Source organism: Haplochromis burtoni, unplaced genomic scaffold, assembly GCF_018398535.1.
Source record: "Haplochromis burtoni strain Fernald_Lab_line unplaced genomic scaffold, NCSU_Asbu1 Contig_225, whole genome shotgun sequence".
NCBI classification, from domain to species: Eukaryota; Metazoa; Chordata; class Actinopteri; order Cichliformes; family Cichlidae; genus Haplochromis; species Haplochromis burtoni.
In genome coordinates, this window is record NW_024582586.1 from 477,347 (window position 1) to 497,297 (window position 19,951).

Consider the following 19,951-nt stretch of genomic DNA (forward strand, 5'->3'; position numbering starts at 1 on the left):
CTTTTCAACATTGTTTTTATCTATGCATCCAGTGTTATTGTGCCAGAGAAAAAAAATTAAATGAATTTTTACCAAAGAATGCAATAGCAGGATGCATGTAGTTATTTTATATTGTCCTTTCTGTACAATTGTTGATAGATGTGCATGAACATGAACATAAAAAAATAACCACATTACCTCAAATAAAAAAAAAAAATTGAATTACTGGGACATATATAATAATTTATCATGGGCTGATTCCTGATCATTCATTTGCATTACTTATAATCTTTGACCTTCGAACCTTTTTGATTGTAATAAATTAAATCAATAAAGTCAGAGCCTTGAGCCAGACAGCGTTTTTCTGGTCTTCTGTCCAACAACAATGAGTGAACTGGAACTTGAGTCATAGGTCGACTTCAGTTTTGGGTGTCGGTGTTGTAGACGGTCGGCCTCTCGGGTTACTTATTCAGGGAGTAGCCGTGCTGCAGTGCAGTGTCAGGTTGCGTGGCGATGATGTCACCCTGTAATGAATGGGAATAGTTTTGCGCAGCAGAGAGCAAGAGATGAGATGGATGGGCTGGCGAGTGAGGGGTGAGGACGGTTTGGTTTAGAGGACCTCGTGGCTGAGGAAGAGAGAGGCTGGGTGACTAATGAGGATTGGGGATTGGGTGTGTGGGTGACATATGGTGGCAGGGTGACTTCCTCAGCTGGATGCATTTGACCAGCAGCTCTCCTACAGAGCGCAAACCCAGTTTGCGTTTGGGTTGTGTGCTCATGCACCGTGAAAAATGTCCCCATCTGTAATCCACACTTCTATTGTAGAGGCAAATAAAGGTTACACACAGGGACTGCTGCCATTACACACATGTTTTGTTTTGTTTGTTTGTTTTTTTTATCTCTTTGTCTCCATTTTGACAGAACAGGTAGACGAGCTAAAGCACTCACTCATCTTTACAACCTCTATGAAAACACCTCATATTGCTAGACCTTCAAAAGCAGTCAAACAATAACAGGACAGAGTGATTCTGATGTCTGTTTCTTTCTATTTTTCAGCACAGTGGAGCGCGACAGACAGGAAAAAAGCTTCAGAAGTGTCTATTCTGTTGCCTTTCAGCATGGACAAATAATCTGAGAGCATGATTTTTTTTTAAAAAAAAGGGAGGTCAGCAGTAAAGAAATGATAGAACAAGGGCATGCACACGCATAAAAAAACAAAGGAGGGAGAAAGAAATGGAAAAACTGTGAGCATGTTTGTGCACCTGCTGTGTGGAGCAAGCTGGGAAAGATTTAAAAAATAGCTCTGGGCAGGATGAGAAAATTGCTCACACAAAGATATTCCTGCCGTCACACCTTGATCTGTGTCATCTTCGGTCCTTTTTTCTTCATTTTTATTTCATCCCTCTGTGTCCGTGTCATTCCCCTGTCATTACTATGACACATAGCAGTATGAGGACCAGATGGAGTGTCATCGCTCATACAGTGTGTGGGTGGAGCAGCATGTGTACGCCTTCATATCTATATCCATATGTGTGGTTGATCTTTGTGTTTCTGTATGGGTTGAAATGATATCCATCCACTGTGTCCTTAGCCTGTTGGTCAGTCATGGTTTCCTCTCTTCCCTCATTCGTGATCAAAATCCTGAGATACTTAAACTCCTCCACTTGGGGTAATAACTCGTCCTTTTCCCAGAGTGGGCCTCCACCCTTTTCTGAGAACCATATTCTCACCAAACTATGACCAGAATCCATAACAAGCTGCAAACATCCACTGGAAACGAGCCCGACTTACTGCCAGTGATATTAGCCAAGCTCTGGCTGCCGTTGTACAGCAACTGCATGGGCTGTAACAATCAGCCTGACACCACACACTCCTGAAGCACCCCCCGACAGGATACCGCAAGGTCAACAAATCAAATCAAATGTAGACTGGTTGGGCAAACTCACACTCACTTTGAATTTTCTAGAGAGGATAAAGAGCCGGTCCAGTGTTTCCTGACCATTGTCCCTCCTGAGTCCGAGTGACTGACTGACTCTCCTCCCCATTACTCTGGCATTGACCCTCCTTCAGTTTTGATCCCCCTATCGTTGGAGCAAATCCACCAGTGCCCATTCTTGAACCATCACCCCAGTCTGCAAATCCAGAGGCAATCCCAGAACTCCATGGGATGTTGCAGAGATGATGACAAATCTCTGTTTAAGAATACTGTTAAGTGTTGGGGATTTTTCTCATGTTCTGTCTTTCCGATATTCCGATATTCCTATCACTTGGCACAGCTACAGCTATCACTATGGCTGTCTTTCCCTGCTTGTACACCACTACCATGTCCAGTTTGTCCGTCTGTAAATGGAAATCTCACAGGATCTTAGCTTGGTCATTCTCAACTACCTTGAGGGGCATATCCCATTTTGACCCAAGGACTTCAAGACCATACTCTCACAGATGTTCCTGTGTACTACGGCAGCCACTTGGTTATGGCGTTCTATGTATGCCCTGGTTGTTAGCATCTTGCACCCTGCGGGACTGTCTCAGAGGCATGTGAGACAATCTATCTGTAATGATGGATATCCTGAATCAAAGCCTCTTGCAGTGCAGCTTTTTCCCCCATGTTTACTGTCTCTGGCTCTGTAATTGACAGGAATAGATCTTGGGGAGTCAAGCTAGTTGATCAGTTTTTAGAGTAACTGAGCAGTAGCTTGTTTATTGGTGGAAACTGGTCCACACACACAAGCAGGTCCAATCCCAAAAGTCAGTAAAACTGAAAAATCCTAGAGGTGCATGGAGAGCGGCCTTAAAACGAAGTCATCATCATTCATGATGTGGATGAATCTGAACAAGAGAAGAGAAAGATCAGAGGGTGAGAAAATGAAACGTGTAAAGTGAAGACTGGCTCTCTGATTCACCTCGGTCTGCTTCTTTCTCTCTTTACTTTGCCAGTTCAAAGCAAATCTTTAGAACCTACCTCGCCTGTGTTTGTCTAGGTTTGTTTGATCTTCCTCTCTGTCTTTCTCTGTTTCTCTCACACACATTTAAAAACATAACCAAATATGCACCCACACGCACATATGCACACGCACACACACACACACACACATGCGCACACGCACACGCACACACACACATGCGCACACGCACACACACTAGAACAGTGAATTATTCATAGAAAACAGTAACAGAGACTTTACATTATTCATAGTTTGAGGTATGGTTACGTAAGCCTCTCTGTTTCTCTTCCTCCCTCTCCCCTTTTGTGTTTAATTGTCGCCTGTTTTGCTGTGTCTTATGTTGGGTCGAACCTTCAAACATCAATTGATGATCTCGAATCAGAGTTCAAGTCGAACGTTTAGTTATAAACGTGACAACATTCTCCACACTCATGCATACAGTAACTGAGTTGTAACCAGCTAAGCCTTGTGGGTAACCTGTGTGTGATGTAGGTCAAGTGAGCAGAAAATGACCCCGGTGTGGACTCACACCTGTGGCTGCTGTGAAGTAAATGAGGACAGGTACCGTAAACCGTCACGACCGCTGGCTTTTTCACTGTGTGTTTACGTTTTTTGGAGTTTGACATTTTTTAATAAATATTCTCAGGTTGGTTATTTCTTTTGTTTATTCCTTGATTTTCCTGTATGGTCAACCTTTGGTTCTTAGCTCCAGTTTGCACTGGTGTTTATTTTGCTCCTTCAGTGATTCCAGTCTCATCCTCCTGTGTGATTTCCCCTGTGTTACAGTTTTTTCTGAATGCTTAAACCCTAACTGTGATTCCTGTAGCACAATCTCTAAAACTATTCAGACTTATAGCAAAACCACTCACTGAGTTTGCAAAACTAAAAGCACAAAAACTGCTTTGCACTCAGTTTGCAATTTTGTAACACACACTTTGCAAAACTGTAGGCACAATTCACTGCACAACACTCAATTACCAAATTTCCAACACACTCCTAGCAAAAGTATACACATGTATGGCTATCATTAACACTAATTTGCCAACTGTCTGGCACACTTTCACATGTGAAAACTTTTTTAGATAATTCGTTCACTTTGCAATCAGCCTAAGCACTATAATACAGGTAAGCTGTGTGTGCGGAGTACAATGGAGGGAGCAGAAAGAGTGAGAAGTAGAGGAGGCCGAGGAAGAGGACGTGGAGGTGAAGAAGTAGGATGAAGAGGACGACAAGGACAAGGAGGAGCAAGAGGAAGACGAGGAGGGGGGAGAGGAAGGGTAGGAAGAGTAAGAAATAGAATTGCTGATGACATCAGAGCTACAATAGTGGACCATGTAATCAACCATGGAATGACCCTGAGGGTAGCTGGCCAACGGGTCCAGCCTAACTCGAGCCGCTACACTGTAGCAAGCACCATAAGGACATCTTGAAATGAGAATCGGTTAGCACAGTCACTTTGCACAAAGATTTGTAGCACTGCCATATGCCAATGAGAAACACACCAATACCATTGATGTAAAAATACTGAAATTGTTACTTTACAGAATTGCTAGATGACCAGATGCTGGGGCAGAGGAAGCATGTTCACTGCAGACCAAGTAACCCATATAGTCATTATGGCGATTGCAAATAATCCTATACTTGGAAATAAACACTTGTGTTTGTTTTGATGTGTTTGAATAAACACCAGTAATTGAAGTTTGGATCCCTCTATGCTTATGGATCTATGACAGAAGTATGAGCTCACACTGACATGGCCTACCTTGTGCACAGAGAAAGCAAAAGCCAGATGTGTTTTGTATTCATACCATCAGTGTGCAGTTGGCGCATTGTGTGCTTAGTAGATGATGGCTTGTGTGTACTGTTTGATACGGAAACACCATTTTTACGAAGTTGTGAAGAGTTAATCTAGCTGTGTTTGCTTTTGCAAGAGAACTACAATGTTTTGATTATTGGGTGACAGGTTTTCTTATCTGTGTGAAGAGTTTTGCAAAATTAGCCAATAGTTACAAAAAATGTGCTTAAGCAATCAGAAAAAACTGTAAGTTCATTCTTATGTCTGTGTTTTCCTGTTTAGTTACTGTCCTCACTTCCCGTTTTGGTAGATAAACCTGTATCTTCTCTTTAGGCTACGTCCACATGAATGCGTTTTCGTTTGAAAACGTATCGTTTTCTCTCCGTTTTGGCCTCATGTCCACACTGAGACGGCGTTTTCCCCGAAGGAAAACGCAGCGTTTTTGAAAACGCTCTCAAAAACAAATACATTTGAAGATGGTGCTTTCGTGTCGCAGTGTGGACTGCGAAAATGGAGACTTTCGAAAACGATGACGGATTGTAGTCACATGATGCAGTCATGTGACTAATTAAACAAAGATAGCGGAGGGCATTACACAGCAGCTGTTTTGTTTGCTCTCAATTTTGACAGCCCAGTCTGTACATGCTTCAGATAGCTTTTCTTCAAATTCTTTAACTCTCACTCGCTTTTGCAACTTTGTACTTTTGTGTTACTCGCAGCAACAACTCCACCTCATTGTTAGTTCATTTAAAAAACTCAGTGCTCAACGGTAACCAGTCACAAAGATTTCACTGTAACACATGTTCCAGTGCTGTGTACCTTTTCCTCTGCACTAAATGAATAAAGGTTGTTGTGAAGTTTTCTCTTTTCCTGTCATTGTTGAAGAGTTGGTTGGAGAAGTAAAGGTTACCATTTACAGCACCTCACATGGTACAATGTTTCTAGGCTATAGGTGCTACACATAGCTTTGAAGAACCATGTCTATGTTGTAGCAAGGACACATGCTGGTAATCTTTTGGCTTAGCTTTGCTGCAGATGAGACAGAAATAATTTCCATTCCATTTGATCATCTCTGATGTTTTTATTTCCACACTTCTATCTCTTCTGTTGTTCCCTTTGCTGATCAAGCCGATATTTCAGTCAACCAGCCTTCTACATGGAGATTTGTTGTTGTGAGGTTACAAACTCTTGCCCTTACTGAGGGCTGCATGCAAGTGTGTCTTTGTAGCCTCCGCATTGCCACAAAGCTACATAAATGGAGAACCGTAAAATTATAAGATAATTATAAGAAAAGACTGACGTGAACGAAAAACACAACTCTAAAAGTAAAAGCTAGAGTAATACTCTGATCAAAATCAGCAATTACAAGGCTAAAGATGTGAAATGTCAGTTATTTCATTGTTTTGTTTGTTGTTGTTGACCAGACTTTGAGGTGTTTTTAACTTGGCATTATCATCATAGTAAGACTCCAATGACTGGGAAAAGCCCTTGTCTCATGCAGGGTTTTAATAGTTTTGCAATTTTCATTAGTTTTTATTTTTATTTAGTTTTGACTTCAGATTTTCAATTTTATATCAGTTTTAATTAGTTTTTACCAATTGTTTGCTAGTTTAGTTTAGTTTTTATTTTTTTGAAAATCCTTAGTTTCAGTTTAGTTTTGATTAGTTTCAGTTATAGTTTTAGTTGTGTTTGCAATAATTAAGTGTAACAAAATCCCAGTTTCATCATATCAGTCATTCTCTTCTGCTATCTTGTTGTCATCCAGCTACCATACCCTGACTGGACAGGTCGCCTGTCTGTCGCAGGGCTAACACGCAGAGACAGACAACTCACATTCCCACCTATGGGTTCTTTAAATAAATAAATAATACATACATACATAAAGGCAGATGAACAACCATTGATACCAGGCAACTTTAAATTTTATATCTTGGCCCCAATGAGACTATTGGGGCCAAAGCTTTCGACTTTGTCGAATTCACTCGCTCGCTCTTTGTCAACTGATCCTTTCCCCTCCAGAAGAACCATGTCTATGTTGTAGCAAGGACACATGCTGTTGCACTCACATATTCAAAGTAATCCCAAATTGGACTCTGGCGCTTTCTCCTCGACTTTTCCTGACATGATTCTGCGCGTGGACGGAGCAACACAGACGACTCGACTAACGTCTGCCACCTGCTGGCATAATGAGACAGCAAGAAAAAAATCTGGAAACTAAACTTCATTTTCACCCTTGACTATTGTATGACACGCACACATCAACGAAAACTAAACACATTTTTGCTATAAATTCAGTTAATTTTAGTTAGTTTTGTGAACACTCATTACAGTTTTAGTTAGTTTTCCTTTTTTTGTTTTTATTTTTATTTCCATTAACGAAAATGTTTTTTCACTTCTAGTTTTCGTTATTTCGTTAGTTTTCGTTAACGATAATAATCTTGGTCTCATGTGCTTTGAGTAATCCTTGTTTGCCCTCCCTAAGGAAATTTGTAATAGGAGCTTATTCTAAATCCTGGTTAAATGTTACAGAAAAAATCTTTTGTAAAAGAAGAAAAGTCCACAAAAATGTTACTTTAAGTTAAAATGACAAAACCCTATAATGGTAGAAATCTGTCAGGACCAAGGTCACGCTCAAGAATGTAAACTAAAGAGTCAGTAAGTCATTGTAGGAGGCCAGGGTGGATGGATTAGTCTTTGTTTCACATTACAAAGATCAGCATTTCTAGCAGGTTTGCAACCTTGACAAGAAATCTTCCAACCTTAGCAAAGTCTTTATTTGAACCCAAAAGATGACCTTTCCCTTGCCGTTCTACAGTCTTCAACAAGTTATTTTTTAGTCTAAAACCAGCAAAACTTTAACCAACTATTAATTCTTTTTCAGCAGTTAATTGTTGAAAAGTAATTGGAAAGCTTACACGGGTCGTGTCAGTGGGTGATACGACCTGTTTGGCTCTCCAGGTCTGAGGACTTTTTTCACAGTGTTACAACAAAGCACTAAATGTGCCGTTAATCTGGGTGCAGTGTATCCATTGTGTTGTGCATTAAAGTGCCAAGCACATGGACTGTGGTCATGATTTTTTCCCTTTCTTTCTGGTTATAATGCATGTGTATTTGTGTGTCTGTTGATTCATTAAACAGGAAGTTGGCTTCATAATTAATTTCCTGTCTTAATGTCGGGAAGATGGATGAGGACGATTACGTGTTACAGAGACAAATGCAACAAAGCAGATAGCAGAGGATTTGGCTTTCTTTTGTGAAATTGCTTTCGGTAGATGGATCACTGTGGGGACCTTGGACTTCTTCAACTGATAAAAAAGTCATTTTCCACATAAACTGCATCAGCAAGCACAAAAGATAGCAAGAGGCACACAAACACTCTGCATTATGAAATCTTGCAAATGCTAAAATTATACAAATTTCCCTATGATTTTGTGATGTCTGAAGGCTCCAACTAAACGATTGCATAACACGTGACTCATATGACCATATGAACGATGTAACACCAAGCAGTCACTGTAAACATGACTGTGTGTGCGTCATTCTTCCCTAAAACAAAGTGTCCACACATGCTTACGCTCAATATAAACTGTTATCGGATTATCTTTCAATTGCTGACTCTCATCATATCGAGCTTAAGCTTCTCTGTGACCGTTCGTCCCTCCACATACTGTTACATGTACGCATAAACACAAACACAGGCACAAGCACCACGGGTATACATATGTGTCGCTTATATTCTTGGTTTTATTTGGACACACAATCAATCAATTAGCCAGATTTATATTTAGTGCTTGTGAAGACGCTGCCATTAAATAACTGGCCCCAAATGTAAGAAAGAATCCTTCTCATATAGTTTCTGTTAATTCTTAGGCCACTTTGGGGCAGCAAAAACAAGAGAACAAGAGGAATTAAGAATAGCTACAACAACATCCCACAGACACCGAGCAACAACAATCAGTTTTGATTCTGGAGATCTTAAAAAAACAGATGGATCCCCTTCATAGCTCCATTTTGCTCTCTTTCAAGAACACAGGAAATTTAGACCCGGTAAAGTTTCTATCGTTCCCAAGCACAGGATTACTGATTCTCCCCCCTTATAGCCTCTTCATGCTTTTGCATTGGATATATGGTGAGCCTTAGCTGCAATGTTCCTCCTGAGCACATCTCAGGCATCTCATAGCGTGCAGTGCGGGGACCAGCCTCTCTTGAATGACTCACTGACTCAGCTTTGCTCAGCTAAGGAAAATACACACGATGCACTATGTAGGTTAAAGAATGAGCTGGATGACTGAGCGGAGTCAAGCCCACACTTGACACACTAATTTAAATAAATTGCACCGAGGATATAAATGTGTATCATAACAACTTGTGCCCTGAGTCTGTGCAAATGTTCTTTTTTGTCTTATGCAGCCACTGTGAGCCAGCATATCTGATTGTGATAGATACTAATTTTAACAGAAAACAACAAGCGCGAACTGATGATACACTGTGGAGCCGCTAATGACATGAATACAAACACACTGATGCAAGCCTCCTGTCCTAACATTCAGAGGACACAGTGATGACGAAACGAGAGCACCAATCACAACACCCCACCTTTTCCTCTGTGCTCTCCTTCCTCCTCCTTGTCTTCGGTCCTCTCTTTCCTCTTGTTTGTCCTATTATACATGCAGCCATGCAGATCTGTCTGTTGTGTAGGCAGAACTGCAGAGTCGCACTTCTTCCCGTTCTTCTTTTAGTTCTCTCCATTCATCTTCGTGTGTCATGTGGAGCAGATCCAGTCTCTGCTGTACTCGAAACCCCACTGCAGGACATTTCTCAGGGCCTGGACCTTTGCTGGGTGGTTTTTATGCATGTGCTCATCTGTGTGTGTTATTTTCTAGTCTCAACACCACACTCACTAGTCTTCTTGTTTTCTTTCCTACATTCCCACTCTGACTTTGCAGATGTCTTGAAGGTTACAGGTACAGTGAACACAATCACTCCAGAAGGATTTTACAACACTGGGAATGGACATGTGCAGATAAAAATATCTCATAGTAGCAGGGTATAGTGCACTTGTGAGCATATATGAGGGTGTTCATATAAATTGACCACATGCTAAACGCCCCCTTTTTAGATCTAATTTGCAATTAATTCAATCGTGGCAACTGCAATAGCTATGATATACATTATCTCATAAAAGTGAGTGCACCCCTCATATTTTTTGTAAATATTTTGTTATATCTTTTTATGGGACAACATTGAAGATATGACACTTTCATACAATGTAGAGTGGTCACCAGTCCCTTCCTGGTGTCATGTGACTCATTAGTGTTACAAGGTCTCAGATGCAAATCAAGAGGAGGTGTTGAATTTGGTGTTGTTGCTCTCACGCTCTCTCATACTGGTCACTGGAAGTCTAACTGCCACATTATAGGAAAGAAATCTCTGAGGATCTGCAAAAAAGAATTGTTACTCTACATAAAGATGGCCAAGCCTACAGGAAGATTGCCAACACCCTGAAACTGAGTCGCAGCACAGTGGCCAAGACCATACAGCAAACCTAGAACAAATCTCACCATGAAAGAAGTTGACTGCACATGCTCAGCAGCATATCCAGAGGTTGTCTTTTGAAAATAGATGTATGAGTGCTGCCAGCATTGCTGCAGAGGTTGAAGGCATGAAGGGTCAGTCTGTCAGTGCTCAGACATATGCCACACACTGCATCAAAAGGCTGTCGTCCCAGAAGGAATCCTCTTCTAAAGATAATGCACAAGAAAGCCCGCAAACAGTTTTTAAAGACAAGCAGACTAAGGACATGGATTACCTGTGGTCTGGTGAGACCAAGATAAATGTATTTGGTTCAGATGGTGTCATGGATGTGTGGTGGCAACTAGGTGAGGAGTATAAGGACAAGTGTCTTGCCTACAGTCAAGCATGGTGGGGGGATGTGATTGTTTGGGCTGCATGAGTGCTGCTGGCACTGGGGAGCTACAGTTGATTGAGGGAACCATGAATGCCAACACGTACTGTGACATACTGAAGCAGAGCATGATCCCCTCCCTTCAGAAACTGGGCCACAGGACAGTATTCCAACATGATAACAACTCCAAACGCACCTCCAAAAAAACCAGTGCCTTGCTAAATAAATCGAGGGTAAAGGTACTTGACTGCAGTGTTAGTCAAGTTACTTGAAAAAAGTAATCAGTAACTAATTACTGATTACTTCCCCCAAAAAGTAATCCTGTTACTTTACTGATTACTTATTTTCAAAAGTAATCAATTACTTAGTTACTTTTTAAAAACACTATTTACAACCTGAAGAGGTGATAAAGCGATAGATCTTTCAGCCCAATTCTACTTTTTCTGCATAATCCATCATACAAAATGTAATCAAATGGAAAAGTCTCTTTTTTTAACTTGTTTTATTAGTTTTAATCTTTTAACTTTATGCATCAAGCAAAAATGTAATTATCTGCAACATTCTCTGACTTGAATAAATTAGTTTAACATTTAAACCTATTTTCTGCACATTCCAGCTCATAAAATAAAATATTTTTTGTGTTTACACTCAGTCTTTCAAATAGATGCAAGTAAAACACAGCAGAAAATAAATAAAGTCAAAGACTCAGCGGTCCTGTTGCTCTATTTGACCTGTAAAGCAGGACTGCGGTAGGCGGAGGTTTACCCTGGTGCAGGTGTGCCGCGGTCAGTTGAAGAATCCGCGAGTTTCTCTGTGAGTTTCCCATTAAGTCTTAGCTACTCGGTGCTTGTTCAGGGGTTTTTTTCGCTGTAAAAAGAAGTTTTCTTCCCACGCACGATGGACGCTAATGTTTTTGTCACGTTTTATGGAATCAAACTCAAAGTAAGGTCAGTACTTCCACGCTTTAAACGCTGCATGCTCATACTCTCTCCCACAATCGATATATGATCCATTGTTGATTTGCACACAGCTGTTGTCACTAACGGCGCACTCGCTTACGTCACTGTCGTGAGACATTCTCGCAAAAAATCACGGTTTTAGTAACGCAGTAACGCAGCGTTCCTACGGGAAAGTAACGGTAATCTAATTAATGTTTTTGCAATAGTAATCCCTTACTTTACTCGTTACTTGAAAAAAGTAATCAGATTACAGTAACGCGTTACTGCCCATCTCTGCTTGACTGGCCAAGCATGTCTCCAGATTTAAACCCTATTGAGCATCTGTGGGGCATCCTCAAATGGAAGTTGGAGGAGCACAAGGTCTCTAACATCCACTAGCTCCATGATGTCATCATCGAGGCGTGGAAGAGGATTCTAGTGGCACCCTGTGAAGCTCTAGTGAACTCCATACCCAACAGAGTTAAGGCAGTGTTGGAAAATAATGGTTGCCACACAAAATATTCACACTTTGGGCACAGTTTGAACATTTAGACATAAATGGCTGTGTGTTGAGTTATTTTGAGGTGACAGCAAATTTACACTGTTATACAGCCTGCACACTGACTATTTTACATTATATAAATGTGTCATATCTTCAATCTGTCCCATGAAAAGATACTATAAAATATTTACAAAAATGTGAGGGGTGTACTCATTTTTGTGAGTCTCACTCCTGACACATGACATCTGTCACCTTGGATAAAATCTAAGTGTTTTTTGTAGCTCCTGTCTGCTGGTGGCAAAAACTTCTATGGTCACGGAGTCATAAAAACTGCATATACAACATGACTGGCTAGTAAGTTTCTAGTTTTGACTGCTGATTGGCTCTTCTGGAGGAATGGGCGGGGCAATCTGCATCTTTAGGATTTCACAGTTTCCCTGCAGATTCCTGTTCAAGATTCTTTAAGTGCAGGTCTCCTCCTTATATAATGTCTCTATAACAGCACACTTTAATACCTCTTTCATCTTTTATCCAATCTACAGGCGATCGTGGCTCAAGAGTTGAGAGTTCGTCTTGTAATCGGAAGGTTGCCGGTTCGAGCCCTGGCTTGGACAGTCTCGGTCGTTGTGTCCTTGGGCAAGACACTTCACCTGTTGCCTACTGGTGGTGGTCAGAGGGCCCGGTGGCGCCAGTGTCTGGCAGCCTCGCCTCTGTCAGTGCACCCCAGTGTGGCTGTGGCTACAATGTAGCTGCCATCACCTGTGTGTGAATGGGTGGATGACTTGATGTGTAAAGTGCTTTGGGGTCCTCAGGGACTAGTAAAGCGCTATACAAATACAGGCCATTTACATGCTTTCTCTTTCGTTTTTGGTCTCACTTTGCCTGCCTACGTCTCACCCTCATCACCCTTCAGTACAGCTCCCCCTCATACTCCAGTCCAGACTTGCAAACCTGAAGGGAGTCAGTGGGTTTTGCCAGTTGTTATCCTCTGAAACAATCCTGCAGCCACTTGATAACAGAAGTAAGCACCAAATCCTCTACCAGGGCCATCCTCTGCTTCTGTATCATATAGAATAACTGAGTCATTAATCCATTACTGTAAACTATCAGTGTATGATAAATAGAAGGTAGGAAGATAAAAAGGAGGGAGCGAATGCAGAAAGCAGATTTTGATATACCTTATTGATGGATGACAATGGCTTCCCTGGCAAGAGATATTTTTCTTTATTCTATTCCTCTCTTTATTGAACCTGATATCCGTGTATAAAAGAACCAGAGGTTGTTGGATGTCCTTTTATTTGTTTGTCAGATGGTTAGTGAATTTCTCTGCATGCGTTTGTGTGACAGTTCAGCAGTTATTGCTGAACTACATCACAAAAAGACAGGGATAAGGTGAGAGTACCTGTAGAAAAGGGAGATGGATATGTTTGGTAGGATCTAAATGGACAGAGATAAAGAGATGTTTTGGCTCTTGAGAATAGCAGGAGGGGATAAAAGACAGCAGGGAATGTAAATCTTTATCTTTCTTCTTGCTCTACTGACAGCCAGGCCTGGGTAAAGAGCACTGAAATGAATGGCTGAGTGAAGAAGAAAGAAGGAGGAGGGAGAAGGACTAGACATGAGGGGAAAGATGGAGGATGAGAAGGCAGGAGGAGGGTTCGTGATCCATCTTTTGGGACCTGACAGCAGATCAATACTCTCTGATCCAGGGCAAAGCGCTCACATCTCTCCACAATCCTTGCTTTCCTTCTTGTTCTCAATCTCCACACTCAGCTTCATTCATCTTCTCCTTCCATCCTCGTCTTTTCTCTGGTGTCTGTGTCTGTGACCTCTCTCACATTGTTCCTTACAAACAGGCCAGCAAGCTGCCATCCCGCACTGTACACATGCTGCCAGTGTTTGTCCTGATAATAACCCAGGAAATATGAACTTTCAAATATGAACCAAAAATCTGAAACGTTGGAAAAGCTTCAAAAAGAGAAACCATACATACTTTTACTCATTTGTCTATGTGTTGAGCCTTTATGTTTTTACAGAGCCCATCCATCCATCTTCTGAAACAGCTAAAACTAGACTACATGAACAAATATTTGCTTACGTTTACCGGAAAACAAAAATGTTATAGTTAAAACTTTTGGTATTGGTGGCTACAGTGAAATAAAAGCCTGCTATAAATTATTCCTGATGGAATTATAAACAATTCAGGGACACCACCATATTTTGATCCACCATGCAATACCATCAGGAAACTGTTTGAGTGCTTCACTTTTCAACCTGACGATGATCCCACATACACAATCAGTGCAGTAAAAGCATACCTGGATTGAACAACACACAGTGTAACTCTATCAGTCATGGATTGGCCTCCTCAGAACCCAGACATCAACATCATTGAAGCAATAAAGAGAGCCAAGAGAAGAGCTTTGAATGTCCTTCAAGTAGCCTGGAGAACTATTCCTGAAGACCACTTAAAGAATTAAAAAAGGAAAGCACACCTAAGAAAGTCCAGGCTGTGTTGAGGAAAAAGATGGCCATACCAAATATTGACTTTCAAGCTTGTTAGAAGTGTACAAACTCTGTTTTTGCCTCATATCCTATATTTCCATGTATGTTCGCGCATGTTTCAATAAATAGCTGCAGCCGTTTCCCATTTTCCCAGCAAAATATTAAGAAATGAAGGAGTGGCTGAAGACTTTAAGTTCTGTCCACAAAGCTCTAATTATCTTATCTAATTCGTCTTGTAACCAGAAGGTTGCCGGTTTGAGCTTGGACAGTCTCGGCCGTTGTGTCCTTGGGCAAGACACTTCCCCTGCTGCCTACTGGTGATGGCCAGAGGGGCCGATGGCGCGATATGGCAGCCTCGCTTCTGTCAGTCTGCCCCAGGGCAGCTGTGGCTACAACTGTAGCTGCCTCCACCATGTGAGAGTGAATGAAAAGTGCTATATAAATGCAATCCATTATTATTATTATTAATATTATTATTAATATACAGCTAAAATTCAGCATTAGATAACATGCAGACAGGTTACAGTAGGCTAATACTTGATGACCAAAGTAAAGGAATGACTTCATTTTATCTATATGACCATTCACAGTGGCTAGCTATCGGCTGATTTCTAAAACAGCACGTGTCTTATTAAATCTCAAAATGCAACCAGCTGTTCACTGACACCTTTAGTCAAGACTGAAGAACCTTCCATACAGCTGTCAGCTGACGCATTACATCACATCTATCTAAGAGTACGCGAGTAAAATTGATGTGTGTGTGTCTGGTCTGCAATCCTTCGATCCATATGTTTGCATGCTCTGATGGAGCGATAGAGAGAACAGAGATCAGGTTAAACCAGACGAGGCAGAGATAAAGTATGAAAACACGAGGCTGTGGTGTCTTATGTCATCGCATAAGGCAGCAGATGCGCCATCGAATTCAATTAACAGCTTAGCCGCCCCTCCCCCCCCCGCGAGTACGCTGGCTTAGCCTGACCAAGATGACATCAGGGAATATGGAAGCTTTTTTCCCCCCTGGAAATCCCTGTAATGTTTTCACTCATCTTAAACTGACACCGGCTTCTGCTGCCTGCCACTCACAGCTCACAGATGACTGCTGTAATGGACTGGCAAGAATTGATTATGTAAGCCAGTAGTAACATATCATTTGATTACTAGTGGCAACCCCACAGAAAACACAATTATTTCAAACACATTAGGAGGCACCGAGTTGACCTGCTAACCTAATGAAAGATAATGAGTTAATAATCAGTAGCTTAGAAACTGTACTGAAGCAGGAGAATCTAATTTTAATTCCATCAACCAAACTGAAATCGATGGGCTGTCTCTACAGTGAGACACTGACCAATCACCTCCTTACTTTTTTAATCTTCCTCCTGAATGAGAATGTAAAGGTCAGTGGCTTAAAGATTTGCTATAAATCTGTAAATCATGTTCTTATTGATGACCGTGCATATATCTCTTAATGTGAAAAATTAAAAAAGTTATCCACATGTTCACAGAAATAAGAGCATTATCAAAGTGACTGAAATCTTCCGCACTCACTCACCCTGCAAAAATGAGAGGAGTAATGAATAATGAAAGAGACGTATTCATCACTTTCTTTTCTGACAGCAGTGTTGAAGCCGTTAAAGGAAGCTTACTTGGAATTAAATGTTCTTCTTCCTGGTTTCTGTTAATGGAAATCAATAGTAGGTGACTGGATATATATGTAAAGTCTACTGCTTGGTTTTTTTACCTGTACACCAGGAAGCTTCATTCAGGACAATCAAAATTTTTACGCCATTTTTTTTCATCTGTGCATCCATTTGTATTTATTTGTGTATATACACATGTGGTGTGTCATCTGAAGCTAATAGAGAAGTCAGGGCTTCTATTTACAGTAGTGGTGTGCGGATCGATACTGAAATATCGATTCCTCCGATACCAGTAATTAAAATATCAATATTTTAATGATTTGGGGTAAATTTCTGGTTTATCATTAACAGGAACACAGTGGAAAGAAACTATATAATTTGGATTGTCTAAACTGGAAGGAACTACTTCCTCTTATGCCTTTCATAATCATATGCGGAACACGGCTGTATAAATGTGTCAGCCCCTGGCGTGCACACTCACAACAATGGTTGAGTGTAAACGGAGTCGTGTGTGGACGTATTTTGCCTCCACAAACGATACATGTGGCAAGACAGTGAGGTGTTGTGGTAACACTACTAACCTTGTCAAACACCTCAGAGTAAATCATATCACAGAATATGACGAGCGTATGATGAGGCGAACTGAAGGGGAGGAGAGGGACAGGTGCTGCTATAGGGCGAGACAGACGTCTCTCGCGGAGTCCATTAGTGCTGCAGGCAGGCAAGATGTTCAAATAGCACACAACTAAATGTTTTTTTTAACTTTCTATATGATAATTCTGCATTATTAAGCAATAAGAACAAGTCTGATGCCCTCGAATCATTATGAAGCTTTTATTTGAAATACAATAAAACATTAAGTTTTTGTACAAAGTATCGTATCGGATCAGTATCGTCGATACCACCCTGAATTTTACTTGGTATCGGATCGAAAAGTAAATCAGTGGTATCGCACATCACTAATTTACAGGCACCACATAGTCAGAGGAAACTGAGCTATAACAGGGCAGCTTACTGTCTGAGAAAGAGACCTGATTTCTCCTCTAGAGAAATCCTACAACCACAAAAGCATGTCCTCGTGCCATTGTTTTATTCTTTCCGTTTTTTTCTGATTTTAACTCCAGAGAGCAAAGAAGAGAGAGAGGGAGTGAAATCCATTCTGAATTTAAACAACAAAGAAATATACCTAGCATTCAAAGAATATCTATAACCCTTGCAGTGAAAAGCAGCAAAGTGAGGAAATAGAGTAGAATAAAAGAGAAAATTTTAGGCATATAGTTGGGTTAGATCAGGCGACCCTGAATCCTCCTTTAGTTATGCTGCAATAGGCATAGGCATAGGCTTCCGGCGTGATTCCCATGATGCATTGAGTATTTCATCATAAGCCACCTTTCTCATTCACTATGTGTTAACAGACCTCTCTGCATTGAATCATACTTGTTAGGGGGTCATATGATTGTTGAATTTTTCTCTGTATGTATTATTGTAGGGTCTACCTTACAATGTAAAGTACTGTGAGGCGACTGTTGTTTGGATTTGGAGCTGTATAAATAACACTGAATTGAATTGATTTGGATTGGACACATCAAGGGTGTGCATTATCTCCCAGTGAAAGAAAAAAGAAATGCACTGTGGGAAAGATTTAATTGGACTGTGGCAGGAAGTGGCACTCCTGAGCCACTGACTGGAAGGTCACTGGTATGAAAAGTGGGGGGATGGAGTCACATGAAGAAAAGCTAGAGAGCTGCTCTGCTAGAAAGAAGAAGGGGAAACGTGCTCAGTGACTGGACGAGGTCAGAGGTCGGTGTGACAATGTCACCACAACCCCCCTGACGCGGTGTCTGAAGAATGCTGAGGTAGGGGGCCATGAAAGAAAGGGAAAGGACAGATGGTTGAAGACAAGCAGAGATGTCGCCTGTTAGCATCAAAGTGCACTGAAGGAGGTAATAGACTTACAAGTTTGTTGCTAATATAGGAAGAATTAAACTTTGAATTCAAATAACTGTTTTGTTTTGTTTAAATCTAAACAAATTAGCACAAATTCTCTTTCAGGCTATAAACATTGAAGGTTACACTCAGCTTTTTGCATACTTAAGCATACACTTTGATAAGATTTTCATGTAATTCATTTGCAGTAATTTGAATACCTTTTGTTAATGCCAGAATGTTAGCGTTCTATAATTTGAAAAAAAAGTTTTTTGCACTCACCTATTCTTCATGCCGGAAAAGGGTGGAGTGCCCACTCTGGGTCAGGGACAAGTTCCTGCCCCAAGTGGAGGAGTTTAAGTATCTTGGTGTCTTGTTCACGAGTGATGGGAGATGGGAGCAGGAGATCGACAGACGGATTTGTACCGGTCTGTGTGGTGAAGAGAGCGCTGAGTGTAAAAGCAAAGCTCTCAATTTACCGGTCGATCTACGCGCCTACCTATGGTCATGAACTGTTGGTAGTGATCGAAAGAACGAGATTGTGAATGCAAGCGGCGGAAGTGGGCTTCAGCCATCCGGGAGGGGCTCAGAGCAGAGCCACTGCTCCTCCACATCAACAGGAGCCAGTTGAGGGGGTTCGGGCATCTGACAAGGATGCCTCCTGTGCACCTCCTGGGTGAGGTTTTCCGGGCATGTCCCACAGGGAGGAGGCCCCGGGGCAGACCCAGGACAAGTTGGAGAGATTATATCTCTTGGGAACGCCTTGATGTTCCCCCGGACAAGCTGGAGGAGGCGGCTGGGGAGAGGGAGGTCTGGGCTTCTCTGCTTGGGCTGCTGCCCCCGCAACCCGGCCCTGGATAAGCGGAAGAAAATGGATGGATGATGGATATTCTTCATGCAGCCTTTCACTCCGACCACACAAGGATGAGTTTACCCAATTTTCAAATTTTTTACATGCAAATAAACATATCTAACCAATTAGATCACTGCAGTTAGCAACAATTGTGCTCATAGCTACAAACACACAGTGGTACTGAAAACACAATGATATAGAAATTGTAAAATAAAACAGTTTTACCACAGACACACAGCTAGACTCTGCTCCAGGTTAATCGGCTCTCTGTTTTTCTGTCTTTTTTGCAATGCGTTTTTTGAGGACACCCTTTTTTGGAAAATCACAAAGCTTTCACTGTGTGCATGCATTACGCGACACATTTGCCTCGGAAAAGTTCTGAATTTTATGCACTTTTTCTTTAAGCACTTCATAAATGATGACTGTGTAGAAGAGAACTTGAGTCTGGTGAGCTGGTGATCACAAGCTGAAGTCCAACACTGTCTCCTTTGTGTGTGATTTTTCCTTTCTTGTGATTTTTTTTGAGTGAATGGCGGGATCAGAGGGCAAAGCAGAGCAGATCATGATATTGATATTGATACATCATTGATATTGGAAGTGTCACTTTTTCGCGAATAAAGTCAGAACAAATTTGGACTCAAAGAGAAATATGTTAACCTCGTACAGAACCTCACTTTAAAAACTCATCGTAAAGCCTAGCATTAGCTATCACAAGCCAGGGTGTCAAACTCAGCCAGCTTTTTGGATAACCCCCTGTGCATCCTGCTGGCAAATCTCACAATAACTAATATAATGAGATCCTGTAAAAGAGAGTATTACATTAAAAGGTTAGAACACAATAAAGATAGCACAAGAGATATATGGAATGTATTAAACAGTATAATCAAAAATGAATCAAGGAATAATGATTACCCTGGGTACTTTATAGAAGGGACAAGAAGTATTAATAACATGGAAGAGATA